The following is a 14,414-nucleotide window of genomic DNA, read 5'->3' as shown; positions in this document are numbered from 1 at the left end:
TGTTTTTTAAATTTTATATTTTTAAAACTTGTTATATATGTATATTAAAAACAAATTTAACCATATAAATATTTTCTAAGTTCTTAATTGATTAATTAATATCTATATATAATTAAATAAAAATAATTACTATCATATTAAATTATTTTATTATAATTAATAATTAAAAGTTAATTTATAAGTGTTATTGATTAAATTACAATACTATTTACATATTTGCATCTTAAAAATAATACAAAAAATAATAATTTTTAAACTATTTTTCATTTTAATTTTAATATAAAAAGAAGATTAATTGGCTTTTTCTAGTTTTACCTCATCTTTGACCAGATTGTTTAAGTAGATATGTGTAACGGACTTAAATAAACTGATAAATTAAAGACGCCAACTCATTTCAAAGTATAGTATTTCACTAAAAAAAAATTATTAGATAAAAATTAATTTTAGAGACCAAAATTTATTATTACTATTTAATTAAATTAAAAATTATTTTATAAATTAAAAAATAATTATTTAAATTAATTTTTATTATTAATAAAAATTTATAAAATAATTTTTAAATTGGTATCTAATATTTAACTACCAAGTTTTTAGCTATTTATTACTTTATATTCTAAATTAATCTTTATTAATCTTTTAGACATGAATTTAGAATCTAAGATAATAGTAAGTAAAATATAGGGAGTTAATTTAGATATTAATTTAAAAATTATTTTATAAATTTTTATTAATAATAGAAATAAAAATAATTTTTTAATTTTTAAATTAATTTTTAATTTAATTAATATAATGACTATTTTTAATTTTTTTAAATTTAATTATTATTTAATATTTTTCTTGTAGGAATTCATTCTATGCTAACTACTAATCATACAGTAATAAAAAAGCATTTTATATATAATATACTTTTTATATATACAATTATAATATATAAGGATTTGACGCTAGATTATGAAAACAAACACTAACAAACAAGGATACTATTGCAGTTTGTTAGTTGGCATAATTCAAATGGAAATTTATGACCTCCATTCCAAAATAATAATAATAATAAGTGTTAATTTCTTTTATAATATTTTTCAAAAATAATTAATAGTCACTGTCATTCCATTATTGATAGTTCTGAGTAACACTACAATAAAATAATGAAATAAAAATTAATTTTAGAAACAAAAAATAATTAATTGTTATAGTAACTAAATTAGAGATCATTTTAGAGACTAAAAAAAATTTGGTTTCTAAATTAGTTTATATTATTATTAAATAGCTTCTAAATTGGTATCTAATTAGCTACCAAAGTTTTAACTACCAATTATTTAGATTCTAAATTTGGTAGCAAAAACCTTGGTTGCTAATTAAACACCAATTTAGAAACCATTTAATAATAATATAAACTAATTTAGAAATCAAATTTCTTTTTGTCTCTAAAATTGTCTATAATTTAGTCACTAGAGCAACTAATTCTTTTTTGTCTTTAAAATTGATTTTCATCTCATCATTTTTCTTGTAGTGAAAGGACAAACTGACTAAAACTAAAACTAAAATAAAAATTATAAATAGAAGTAAAATTATTTTTAAATTCAAATATATAGAAAAGTATTTAAAATAATATTATGTTATAAGGATTAAAAAACTATATTTTAATTAAATTATATATATATATATATATAATTTACACCTCTAAACACAAACAAAATGTACTTCTAGGAAGTAGCAAATATAAACCACGAGTAATGAATAGAAAAAAAAATATCAATCTTGATTAGTAAACTTGAATGTACTTTGTATTCCTCTCATCTAACAAAATAAATAATAGAAAGTATTATCTCTTCATTATCATATCAAAATATTATTATATTAAGAAATTTAAATAAAAACCTTACCGTTCTCTTAATATATATGTTACTTTGACATTTTGATGCTTGTAGGAAGGATGATGACCACATGAATAGTTAACTTCATTGTTTTGCTTTTGTTGCAATGAAAGTATTTTTGTGATAGAAGTTTAGTGGTTAATGTTTGTGTAATCTTCTAATCAAATTTTTTAATAAAACATGAAATAAGAAAGACACTATCAAGATAAAAAATGAAACCATTATGAATGAATGTTTATGAAGAATGAGTGAACTAAATGATCTCTATTTATAGTATCGTGTCTTTTGTAAAAACTAAAAATATAGGTAGATAATGAGTTTTATTAATTTTTATTACATACACAATCAAATTTTAATTTAAAATGTGTTACTGTAATTTATATCAAAATTACAAAACTATCAAAAATAATTTTTCCCCACATTTCATTAATATTTTATTGAAAATAGAGACCTTTTTAGTATTCAATTTGAAAAAATATATATATATATACATTGTCATTTTCATTTTAAAGTATAAATAATTTTTATTTACAATTTTTTAAATTATATATCAAATAACTTAGACATATCATGAATGCCTATAAAACCCTAATCATAATTTAAACATACATAGAATGATAGACAAATGTCTTGTTCTTCTTTATCGAAGAGTGAAACAATAATAATCAAGACCAAGCCTCCTATGTAATAATTGGAATTATAAAATATTGAAGACATAATTTAAAACACAAATAACATTAAATTCATACCAATGAAAAATAAAATTATAATGCCATTAATATCATGATTTTTCCACACATTTCATTAATATCATTATTTAGATCGTGACCTTCTTATTATTCAAATTGAAAAAAAAATTATATATACTATCATTTTTATTTAAATTATATATAATTTTAATTTACAACTTTTTAAATTATCTATTAAATAGCTTCGACATATCATGAATGTCAATAAAGACCCTAATCATAATTTAAGCATAGAACATAACACATGCATGCAAAGAATGATAGACAAATGTTTTGTTCTTCATCGAAGAGTGAAAAAATATTAATCAAAACCAAGCCTCCTATGTAACAATTGAAATTACAAAATATTGAAGACTTAATTTAGAACACAAAGAACATTAAATTCATACTAATGAAAAATAAAATTATAATGTTGATGAGTAGTTAATTCATACTTTTTAATAGGTTTTATAATTGACCTATTAGATAAGTTATGTTCCTTTTTAATTACTAAGCAAGTAAGGGTGGTCAATATGGTTAATCTGGCTTTTTTTACCCAATCTGCTATTGGCGTGTCAAAAATGTGGTTAACTATACCACCATAATAAAGTGAACTCAAAATATTAACTCTTTCGCTAGACGGACTATCATATCAACCCACTAGCTTTCTTAAATTTGTTTTTTAAATTTCTTTTAAAATTTTATATTTTGAAAATTTGTTATATATGTATATGAAAAACACATTTAATCATATAAATATTGTTTAAGTTTTTAATTTATTAATTAATATCTATAATTAAATAAATAAAAATAATTATTATCGTATTAAATTATTTTATTATAATTAATAATTAAAAGTTAATTTATAAGTGTTATTGATTAAATTACAATACTATATTACATATTTACAACTTAAAAATAATATAATACAAAAAATAATAATTTTTTAAATTCATTTTATTTTAAATATAAAAAGAAGACTAATTTGCTTTCTTGTTTGGTCTCATCTTTAACCAGATAGTTTAACTATACATGTAACGGACTTAAATAAACTGGTAAATTAAAGACACAACGATCTAGTATCTAATTAAAAAAAATCATTAAATAAAAATTAATTTTAAAAACCAAACTAATTATATATATTTATAATTTACACCTCGAAATATAAAATAAAATGTACTTCAGAAAAAATTAAACTACGAGTAATAAACTGATACAGAAAAGGAAAGAAATTTAAAACAAATCAATATTGATTTAGTAAGTTTTAAATAATTAAATATTTTTATAATATTTTAATGTATTCATATAAATTTTAATTATTTTAAATATCATATTATGAATTATCATAAGACACTACGTTAAGTATAAACTTCTCTACTTCTACTGTTATATTATATTGATGAAATTTTACATCTAATCAAGATTATTAAATATGTTATTCTACTTTGAAACCTCATTAAACACATGTATAGAGAATGTTTGATAAAATTAGGTGGAAAACTAACCAAGACATGAAAAGTTTAGTAGCAAAACATTATTAAATTATAAATATTTAATAAAATATTTTTTAAAGTAACTGATAATGTAAAATGCTACGAATAGAAGCGTTTAATTATATCAATGGTAACGCTATTGGTTAAAATTATATTTGAGGGTATTTCTAATTTAGTTTTTATTAATTTTAAATTATAGTAATTTTTTTTGTTAAATAATTTATTATAATTATATTATTTACATTATTTTTCATTGTATATTTTATTATTAATATTATACAATAGCTTAAAATATTTTAAAATAAATTTAAAATATATATATATAATTAAGTATATGTCTTATTTTTATTATATGTGTTATATATATAACCTATTTTATTTTTATGAAAATAGAATCTAAGTCTAATTTAATATTACAATTTTAGTTTATAATGTGTTATATTCACACATTTACTATAACTTGTTTTTATATCTAATTGATATGAGCTATTCAACATTTCTCTCATGTTGGACTTGAAATCTTAAGCGTGAGTTTAGGAGAAATCAAATAATGGATAACACAAGACTCAACAAACTTGACTAAGATATGCTTTAAATAGCTTTAATACAATTGTTGAAAATCACGCAATCATAAATTGTAGAAAGTAGGTTAAATATGCAAAAATGGAGGATTAAATTGTGTACCTTTTGTAGTTTTTCATAAGAGTAACATCTTATTAAAAGCAATCAGACAGAGTTTAATTAGACAGACTTGTTATCAAGATGCTTTTGCAAATCTAGTTCAAAAGACTCCATTTTTTAAAGTTAGATAACAGTTTAATAATATGCAAGCTAAGAGTTTAAGAGTAAAAAAAAGATTTAAGTTTGATATTTTTATATATTGACTCGTTTATTAACCAAGACTATGTTTAGTTCTAGATTAACTTGATCAAGTTCCACTAAACAAACTATCATTGCAAATACAAGACAAGTATTTCTTTGGATATTAGTGACTTTTGGTTAAACAATCAAGTATTGTTTGGAACTCAAGCACTTTTAGTAAACAATCAAGTATTGTTTAGAACTCAAACACTTCTAGTTAAATAACCAAGTTTTTTTTTGGAATATAGTCACTTTTGGCTAAAACTCTTAGTTAAAAGAAGATGTAATTAAACAATCACATGGTTATTCACTAAAAGAGGAATAATATTCTAACATGAATACAATATGAGACTCACTCTTTAAGTTTGCTAAAGAACATTATAATGTTCTATGAACAAGCTAGATTTATGAGATATTTACTCAAAGCATTATAGGATTATTTATGCAAAAATTATTCCTTCTTCAAATATTACTCCCATTTATAGAGATTGGGAAGATAGATGTTGTAAATTCTTTCCTAACCATTGAGATATGATAAGTTTTGTTTTGCGATAAAATTAAAAAGATTCTAACGTAGACCATCTAACACGATGATAGACCGTTTAACGTAAAAAAGATGATAATATAGACAAGGTAAGATGATCTCAAATCGTTTTCCAACGAATTTAATAGTGAGTTTAGTGAACAAAATTCTAAACCTATATGCAAGTAACAAAAATTAGCAATAACAATAAAGTAAATGGGGGTTGTGTTTATTTAGCAGGAAAATATAATAGACGTTGTAAGATGAATGAAAAGTAGGTGACTCTCAAGTTCTTCCACCGATAAATTCTTCACAGGTTATCTAAAGATTATCATCCTTCAATTCTCATACAGTGCTAAACTAAATCAAGCATGTGTTAATCAAATTCAATCGAATCTTATCAGCCAAGTATGCGTCTACTAATGTATTCAATACCTCATTTGTATCCATGTGTCTACTTATGAGATGCTTCTATTTTACCTCTTGAATGCGTCCAAGAGATTAATTAGAACATTGTAAACTAGCTAACCAAGAAATCAAAAATAGATAAAAGATTTGAACTTTATTTCGTCTAACAAACGATACAAGATATTGCAATTTTCGCTTCATCTAATAAGTAAAATATTCAACATACGACAAGTACACACATATTTTAAGAATATGTTGTACCTAACGAAAATATTTTTGAAGTTCATTATTATGTTGCAGAGAATGTTTTCATCTTGTGATTCTTCGTATGATCCGAAAAGCACGAGTTTACATCAAGATCAATTGAAATACGAGATAAAGTTGTTTTGTTTCAACTTCTTGCCCGCAAAATGATCTTTTCACTTTTAATAGAGTTTTGTATAAATCACAAAAGAAGAAACCGATAGAGATTCGAGTTATGCAACCTCCTGGAATTATGAAAAACCAGCTAAATGCTGCAAGACCCTGTTCTGGAATGCTAAGGCTCTAATGAAATAATTTTCTTTATTTAGAACTATAAGTGTTTCACGAGTGGTTGTAGTATTAGTCTAAAAGTTAAAACAATGTTTTTTCTACTAAAATTAAAATAGTGATTTTCGTTTTGTTAGTTTTTATTCACAAGAATTTTACAACCTAAAATAACCACATAACAGTACAACTGAAATTATTATACCTGCATTTTTAAGTATTGCTTGAAGATCATTTCTTGCATAAATATTTAATGCCAACATGAAGAAATCAAATGATTTCATATTAGAGCAGGTTCCATGCTCATACCACTCGTGAAACCAAAATGTCCAGTCTTGCCTAAAATAATCTAGCCAATCTTGTTTGAGTTTATTTTGTATTCCTCTAATATAACAAAATAAATAATAGAAAGTATCTATCTCTCCAATATCATATCAAAATAATATTATATTAAGAAATTTAAATAGAAACTTTACTGTTTTCATAGTTAGTATCTTTGTAGTTAGACACTTTGATGGTTGTAAGAAGGAGTTGGTGGATGGCCATATGAATAGTGAACTTCATTGTTTTTCTTTTTGCTGTGCAGGGATTTTAGTGAAAAAAAACTTTGTGGTCAAGTTTGCACAATCTTCTAATAATTAAATCCTTTATTAAAATAACGAAATAAGAAAGTCATTATAAAGATAAAAATGTTATTCATGGAGAATGAGTAAACTAAAAGATTTTTATTTATAATACCATTTCTTTTGTAAACACTAATTAAACAAAGTTAGATAATGAGTTTTATTAATTTTTATTAATTACACAATCAAATTTTAATTTAGAATGTACTAGTGTAATTTATATCAAAATTACAAAACTATCAAAAATGATTTTTTTTCTATATTTCATTAATATCATCATTGTAAATCGTGACCTTCTTAATATTCAAATTAAAAAAAAAATATATATACTATCATTTTCATTTAAAGTATAAATAATTTTAATTACAATTTTTTAAATTCTCTATTAAAATAACTTAGACATATCATGAATGCCATTAAAGATCCTAATCATAATTTAAACATAGTACATGTATGTAAAGAATGATAAATAGATATCTTTTTCTTCATCAAATAGTGAAACAATATTAATCAAAATCAAGTCTCCAAGGTAACATGTGGAATTACAAAATATAGAAGACTTAACTTAGAACACAAAAAACATTAAATTCATACCAATGAAAAATAAAATTATAATTTTGAGTATAATTACATTTAATCAAATATATTATTAACATTAATATTGAGAGAATATTTTTTTTACCAAGTCTCACCTTAATAATTATTAAGACTCGTTTTTTTACTAGTGTCACATTCATTTAAAAAGATTACAAACATTTAGTATTAAAAAAATAACTTAAAAATTAGTGGTGAATTAGCATCAAGTAAGTCAATCCTGCTTAGACTCGGCATTCAAAAGTCGATGCTAAAGAATTAAAATCCAGAGTTTTGGAATGATATATATAGCATATGAAGAAGAATTTCAAAAATCTCTTCTTACCTAAAGAGATTATGTTTCCCTTTTTAGTAGAAAAATCTAAGGCAAAAGAATTGGAAGAAATCTATGGAGGTTCATGTTAGACAACCTCGTGGAGATAAAGAAAAATTGACTAAATGCTATTGTAGAATGCTCAACATGCGTTCGAGAACAACCTCTTTCAAAAACCAAATTTCAAAAAGATCATAAGATTAAAACAAAGAGAAATGAAAAAAAAAAACTTTTATTGATCAGAACCTCGGAACTCAATGGAGAATTACAAGGAAAACAACCCACAACTTTTAGCCTTTCATGAGGAAGAAAAAACAAAAACAATACAAAAATGGAAATAAAACTAGGTTTAAAGTATGTTGTGTCGCGATCTAGAAGACCACAAAATGCACTGAAGCACGATGCTCGTGTTCTTCCTCTGAAGTCCTTTTTTATATTCTTCTTTTTACTGCACAAAATTGAATTCAAAAACTATCTCAGGATATTGTTTAACCATTATCAAATATTTTCTTTCTCTATTTCAATTTATCAAGTAGATATTTTCTTTCTCAATCAGTTCTAGACCTTATTCTCTCTTCTTTTTCCAAATATTTTAATCCCAAACTTGATTCAAATTTGCACATTCATTATAATTAAATCCAGTGCTGATGCAAAAGATATTTGCAAAATATTTACCTGAACAATATTTTCGAATGAGATTTGCTTTGTTTTTGGTGCATTTAACAAGGGATTTTTTTAATTTAATAAATTTGAGAGATCATCATTGTAGAAGATTTGCTTCAAATTCTATTTTTGAGATGTTGTAGATTTTATTCTCTAATTCTTTAACTTAAATTTCATTTCCTGCTTATTATTCAAGGAAGCAACTTGGACTTTCACGTGATTCGGCCCACTCGTAGTGGTAGATGCTTCATTCAGTATGTCTAGTTAGGGATCATCTAGTCAGACCATCTATCGTGACTAAAACACATAAATTATAACTAAGGCCAAAATAAACCCAAATTAGATGAACACTAATGCAAAAAACACTTTTTATGACAATTTAAAGAAACATTTGTTTGTTGTTTTTAGATCCTCATATATACAGGCGACACAGAAAGTATGTACTTTCTATGACAAATAATATTTTAACCATCATAGAAATATATAAGATAATATTTTAATTGTGATAGAATGTATATTTTCTATGACAGACAATATTGTAACCGTCATAGAATGTATTATTTTTTATGTGTGATATATTCATTTTCATATTTGTATAACTCCCTCCATAATGAGTACAATTTCAAATAAATATTTTTAAAATAAAATTTGAATGATCTAGCACATATATAATTATAAACTTTACTAAAAGTTAATGCGTTGAAGTTCATACAAAATTGTTAATTAATTTTAAAAATGATGTTCACTACTCTCAAATCTCTCTTAACACTTCCTCTTCGATGGTTGGACGATCCAACGATGCCACTTACAATAAAAGAAATAATAAAAAAATTATTTTTAAAAATAAAAATATTAAATAAATATTTTTTTTAAATAAAGAGAGAAAACCACATGCAATAACAACGTACTAACAAATTAATAAAAGAAATGAAAAGCAGAATAATTAATTATATATATTGTCTAATTTTATAAAGTATTTATAATAAATAAAATGTTGATAATAATAAGCATTTTGTCATTTTCCATTATAAAACAAGAGACATTATTATCTTTGGTTTAACCATACTGACTTAGTTTTACATCTGTTGTTCATTTATTTATTTGAAAAATATATATTTTTTGTTACAATTTTTAAATGGAACACACATAGTTTAATCTAGAAATCGTTATATGAATTGTTTTTACAATTTCTATATTTAATTTCTATATTTGTTATGGTTAGATAGATTTGATTCTAATTTTATCACTTTGTTATGGTTTTCTTTATCTCCCCTAAAATAACCTATATTAAATAATTTTAAAAAATAATATTTTCAAAACAGATAGATGACCAAGGAAAGTACCAATAAAATATATATTTTTTAAAATATGAAGGAAAAGGAAAAAATGTTGATAGATTAAAGTGCGACCTAGTCAACCCAAACACAACATTAGTGTAGCGGAAAGGATTGTGAAGAATTTAAAACTTAGAGAGGCAGAAAAGAAATACTAATGAGTTTAAGTGTGAATGAATCTTATCGAATTTCTATTAAGTTGAAATCAAGAAGATGACAGAGACAAGGAAATGAAGAAAATAAAAACTACAACTAAATCTTTATATGACCTAACGATTAACAGGGAATAAGTTTGAATAGCAACATTGAACCTTGTGAATCAAGCCCAGCCAACATCGACGAGCACACACTAGTCAATAGCAAAAGAACCGATGCCAAATCCATTTTTCCACTCTCATCAACCACTCAACCAGTCACAACGAGCATTATGGTCAAGTTCCACATCACAAATCTTTATCTCTTTAGTGTAGAACAAACAAAACACCCCACTAAGTTGTAATCCGATAGAATAACTAATGAGTTGTTACTTTAAAGTAGGAAGAGTATATTTCTGTTATGTTGTCTGTTATCAAGAGTATAGTTGTCTCTTATAGACCAGCTAGCAAAAAAATATAATGGCCTTGATGGATAGTTAAGATAGGAGAATGATATTATAGCTTTTTTCTTATCTTGGTTAGTTCTTCCTTAGTCCATTTTTCCTTGCGTTCTATTTCCCTATATTCTCAGCGTAACATTTTGTTGCTTTCATTGAGCTCCCTACATGCCTCCCAAACCAACCAAGCATATGGAGGATACCCCCAAGCCATCCTTGACAAATTAGCCAACCTTCAAGATGAACTACACACCACACAAGAAAACCACTTGGCTTTCCAAAGAGATCTAGAGTCCCAACTATCTGTATGGGAATCTAAGCATGATATACTCACTAATACCCTCACTAGCCTTTTTCACACCTTGTCCTCACAAACCATCACACTTCCACCCCATATGAACCCTACTTCTCCTTTTAACCAATTTTCCATGGATGCCATGTATGGGAATCTAAGCATGATATACTCACTAATACCCTCACTAGCCTTTTTCCCACCTTGTCCTCACAAACCATCACACTTCCACCCCATATGAACCCTACTTCTCCTTTTAACCAATTTTCCATGGATGCCACTTCCTCTATTCCACCCCCGGTTGGGAACAACAATCACATGACCTACACTACTATAACTACAACCATTCCCCCCAATTTGTTTTCTCCTATTCGCCCACCAAAAATACAACTATCTTTCTTTGATGGCACTAACCCTTTTGACTGGTTATTCGAAGCTGACCAATTTTTTCAATTTTATAATATTCCTTGGGATTCTCGATTGAATATGACTGCCTTTTACATGAGAGGTGATGCACTTAGTTGGTTTAAGTGGATATACCAAAATCATCAACTTACTGACTAGATTTCTTTTAGCCGCACCCTAGAACTTCGCTTTGGGCCTTCAACATATGTTAATCATCAGATTGAGTTGTTTAAACTGCGTCAAAACACCACAGTTACGGAATATCAAAATTTTTTTGAGAAACTTTGCAACCGAGTGATGGGCTTAAATCTGAAGATGATACTTAATTGTTTTATATCTGGCCTACTTCATTAACAAAATGCTCAACGAATGCATTATCCGCCCCAGCACAAGCCCTTTTTCATCCTCAGTTATCCTCATAAAAAAACGATGGCACCTGGCGTTTTTGTGTGGATTATGGAGGTCCAAACACCATTACTGTTAAATGTCGTTTTCCTATCCCAACTATTGATGAATTATTAGATGAATTGACCACTGCCAAGGTTTTCACCAAACTTGACTTACGTTTAGGTTACCATCAGATTCGAGTTAATCCTACAGATTGCCACAAGATCGCTTTTAGGACTTTTGATGACCACTATGAGTTCCTAGTGATGCATTTTGGCCTTGCTAATGCCTCATCTACCTTCTAGGCAGCCATGAATGATTTACTCAGGCCCCACCTACGACACTTTGTCCTAGTTTTTTTTTTTCATAACATTCTCATTTACAACAACTCCATGCAAGAACATATTCACCACCTCACATTAATCTAATTATTAGAAACTCATAATTTTTTTGTTAAGGAATCAAAATGTGTGCTTGCTACCACCAGAGTCTCATATTTAGGTCATTTATTGGAAGATGGCACAGTGGCTCCAGATCCAAATAAAATCCAAGCTATCATACTTTGGTCTAAACCTACATCCCTTACTACCTTACGTGCGTTTCTGGGTATTACGGGATTTTATCGAAAGTTCATCCGCGTTTATGCCACTCTTGCCTCACCACTCACGAATTTACTCAAATCATCAACATTTACTTGGAAAACAAATCTAGAGGAGGCCTTTACAAAACTGAAAAAAAATTCTAACTACAGCTCCGGTGTTGAGTCTTCCAAATTTCGTCTTACCATTCGTGGTTGAGATTGACGCTTCCAACAAAGCAATTGGTGTTGTGTTGTCCCAAGAAGGTCACCCCATTTCTTTCTTTAGCAAGAAACTTTGTCCAAAAATGCAAGGTAGCTCAGTATATGTCAAGGAAATGCTAGCAATAACAGAAGCAGTCAAAAAGCGGCGTCATTATCTCATAGGTACGCATTTCAAAGTAATAACAGATCAACAAAGCCTAAAGGGGTTACTCACCAATGCATGCCACACACTGGAACAACAAAAGTGGGCTACCAAGTTGCTAGGATAAATTTTGACATCCAATACCGCCCAGGCCAAAATCAAGCTGCAAATTTCTTATCCTGACCACCACAATCTCTCCTTTTTGTCATATCCTCGTCATTCCTGAACATGTTCAAGGAATTACAAGATTATTACAAGATGAAAAGGGGAGAAGAAGAGATTCACAGATTAACTTCATTACCTGACACCAATTACAGTTTCCACCACCACCTTTTATACCATGGTCAATGATTATATGTTCCTTCTATTGAACAAATTCGCTCTGCCATACCCCATGAATTCCATACCTCTCCCACCGCTGGCCACTTAGTCATCAAGCCCATAATGGTCAGGCTCGCGGCCTCCTTTTTCTGGTCCGGTATGTACCGCGACACCAAAAAGTATATTAAGGAATGTCTTCCCTGCTAACAAAACAAATCCTTACATCAGAAACCTTTTGGCCTACTCCAACCCATACCCATACCAACCCAACTGTGGGAAGAACTAACTACAGATTTCATCATGCACTTACCTTCATCTTTTGGGCACACAGTCATCTGGGTTGTCTACAACAGGCTCTCCAAATCAGCCCACTTCATCGCCCATCCCATGTCCTTCACGGTCACCCATTTAGCTAACCGTTTTTCTGATGAAATTTGCAGGTTACATGGAGTCCCAAAATCCATCCTTTTAGATTGTGATCCAGTGTTCCAAAGTCGTTTTTGGAAGGAGTTGTTCCATCTGCAAGGCACGAAATTAAAGTTCAGTATGGCTTATCACCCACAAACTGACGGACAAAACCGAAGTTATAAATTGTTGTTTAGAAGCTTACGTCAGATGCTTTACCAACGAAAATCCTCGAACATGGTATCGCTATCTCCACCTTGCAGAGTTTTGGTACAACTCCTCATACCACTCGGCCATCAAAACTACGCCCTTCTAGGCTCTGTATGGACAATCGCCTCCCTCCATTCCAAGCCGCAGAACCCACTTTGGATATCACATTACAGGACCGCACGCGAATGCTCCACCAATTAAAAGCCACGCTAAAAAAACGGTTCACGCTCCACTTAAACTGCCAGCACCCTCATCAGCACGTGACCTTGCACTTTTCAATGCTCATCCAACTGTAACCCACTCGCCAAAATCGCCCCTTTCAAATTCCCATCCAGCAGCAAAGCATTCACCTAACCATGCCTTTTCACATTCCCAACTAGCACGTGACACTCCATTTTCCAATGCCCATCCAGCTGGAACCCATTCACTAAAATCGCCCCTTTCAAATTCCAATCCAGCAGCAAAGCATTAACCTAACCATGCCTTTCCACATTCCCAACCAGCACGTCACACTCCATTTTCCAATACTAATCCAGTTGTAAACCACTCACTGCACCATGCTCTTTCAAATTCTCAGCCAACTATAAGCCACTCACATAACTCTCCCATTAGCTCAAAGGTTCTAGACTCACGGTATCAAGCCCACTTCACCAAAGCCCAACATGTCCACTTCATTAGAGGAAGAGGCAGTTGATAGACAACCCAAGAAAGCAAGGCCCATTAGAAACATATAAAACCCATCAGATTTAGAGATTACATCTAGAAGCAATGAGTTGTCCTTTTAGAGTAGGAAGAATATTTTTTTTTATGCTTTTTGTTACAAGGAGTACAATTGTCTCTTATAGACTAGCTAGCAAAAACAATATAATGGCCTTGATAGATAGTCAAGAGGGGAGAATGATATTATAGTTTTTTC

The 14,414-nt window shown here is 28.0% G+C and overlaps 1 long non-coding RNA gene across 2 annotated transcripts; it reads right to left on the bottom strand.

The window, feature by feature from the left end:
* Positions 1–10,115: 10,115 nt before the first annotated feature.
* On the bottom strand, positions 10,116–13,712 carry LOC137834495 (uncharacterized). 2 transcript variants are annotated; one of them, XR_011084901.1, is made up of 5 exons: positions 13,494–13,712; positions 13,194–13,402; positions 12,864–13,086; positions 12,635–12,784; positions 10,116–12,536 (listed from the first exon to the last, which is right to left on the bottom strand). It is a non-coding gene; the product is annotated as an uncharacterized lncRNA (long non-coding RNA). The 2 variants fall into 2 exon arrangements; XR_011084900.1 differs by having other exon boundaries at positions 12,864–13,083.
* Positions 13,713–14,414: the final 702 nt, after the last annotated feature.

Source organism: Phaseolus vulgaris, chromosome 5 (assembly GCF_000499845.2).
Source record: "Phaseolus vulgaris cultivar G19833 chromosome 5, P. vulgaris v2.0, whole genome shotgun sequence".
Taxonomy (NCBI): Eukaryota; Viridiplantae; Streptophyta; class Magnoliopsida; order Fabales; family Fabaceae; genus Phaseolus; species Phaseolus vulgaris.
This window is presented reverse-complemented; position numbering and strand designations above follow the sequence as displayed.